The sequence below is a fragment of the Egretta garzetta genome, unplaced genomic scaffold (assembly GCF_000687185.1).
Source record: "Egretta garzetta isolate BGI_Z169 unplaced genomic scaffold, ASM68718v1 scaffold604, whole genome shotgun sequence".
Taxonomy (NCBI): Eukaryota; Metazoa; Chordata; class Aves; order Pelecaniformes; family Ardeidae; genus Egretta; species Egretta garzetta.
Window position 1 is genome coordinate 666,468 of NW_009259366.1, and position 1,876 is coordinate 668,343.

The following is a 1,876-nucleotide window of genomic DNA, read 5'->3' on the forward strand; positions in this document are numbered from 1 at the left end:
TGCCAGGCTCACATAAAACGTGAGCACGGGCAGCCAAGTCCCCTCGTCCCCGCCAGCTGCCGAAGATGGAAGCGCGCGCGTGCTCTCCCCCTTCGCCTCCCGGTTCAGAAGCCCACACGCAGCTCTGGCTTGTACTGGCATGGCCAGTACAACACCCCCCGCTGTCCAGCCAACAGCCCCACCCAGATTCTGAACACTTTTATGCGCTTCACAGGTCTCCTGCTCACCACCTCGTCCAGCCAACAGCTCCAGACCTCCCACGCTCATCTCGCAGGTACCTCACGTTCATGAGTCCCCCCAGCACAGACCCTCTGCCTGCCTGGTGGCCCTGCCCAGATCCAGTGCCTTCCACTCTCTGGCTGTTACAGCGGGAGGTTTGCCGGTCCCTGCACATGGCAGGTTTGTGGAAGATACGGACCCCCACGTGCCTGTGACTTGACGTCCCACTCCAGGAGCTGGAGCTGAGCTGCTTCATTCTCCCCAGTCCCTCCCTGTTATGGATTTCAGGACACACCGTTCCTGTCCTGGTGCCTGGTGGCAAAGATGCCTGCTATCTCTTGTTGTTAAGAAAGGATTCAGCAAGAGGTCAGGACCAGCTGCAGTGATCGGGCACAGGGCATGGTCAGGCAAGCCCACTGACCAGCAGTGTTTTATGTGCAACTGGCCCCTTTCATATGACTTTCTGTCTATTCCCTGGCTGTCTTCCTCCCCAATCCACTTCCACTAAACTTTGTAAATTTTGTATTGTCCCTCAGACCCCCCTTGGGCATCTCAAATCCTCACAGTCCTCTTCTTTCCCCTTTCTTATCAGTTACAAAGTCCAGGTGGCCACCCCCCAAGCTGTTCCTGGGAGTTCCTCTCAATCACCCATCAGTTAGTAACCAGAGACTTCATTCTTGGCATTGTGTCTTTAATTTGTTGCCTACCAGGTTTGCGTCTTCATGTGTTCTTGCTTATCAATTCCCCTTTTACTCATTATCCCCTTTGCACTGAAAAGGTCCTTGATCAGATAACCTTAATGAAGCAGATACTCTTGCCTTCCTCATAACCTTACAAGACCTACTGCACAGGACATTCTCTAAGCCAAATGACAGAAAGGCAAGTGATTTTTTGTTGCTGTTGTTGGCAACTCGTATTTGTGTCACAGCAGAAGCAGAGTCCAGGGCACAACATGTATCAACCTCACGTTTTAAAGCTTCCTTTGCTGAAACCAAGTCCATGGTGCTAAAACAAAGAAACAAAACTGTCTCTGGAAATGCATCATGGAATGACAGACTGCAGGTGATGCTGTAAAGATGGCTAGCATGACACTTGAAGCTATTAGCTCGTCTGACTGCCTGATGCAGCTCTAGCCAGCAGCGCCTTACACTGAGCCAAAGGCGCTGCATGGAAGCAGTGTGAAACAAGGAAGCTGCTGCCAGCATCTCAGGATCTCTACGTGTACCTTACTCGTAGCTTGCAAACCATCTATGGCTTGCTGGGACTGTGGCCGCTAGCTGGATCCCACAGAAGACTCAGGGATAAGCCTTGCCCCAGGCAGGGAGCTGAGATCTGATCCTTTCATAAAAGCCAAGGGATTTCCCCCAGCACCTCATACAGCTATGGTTTGCCACGCAAGCAAGTGCTGTTTTGGTCTGTGGGCACCACATGAGCAGGTATCTTGGACTTTGGGACCTGTTAGTCTCGGGCCATACCAATACATTTTGTTGTCTGGGCAAATAATACCAGCTGAGCCCATCTTGCCTTCTCCCTCCCCAACAATTTTCTCTTGGAAACAAACAGCAAGGTAAAGACCATGTTCTTCTAATTTAGTACAGATCTGTGATGCAAAACTAGTGAATACAGTGCTTGGCCTGACCAAATCGTTGGGGTTCAG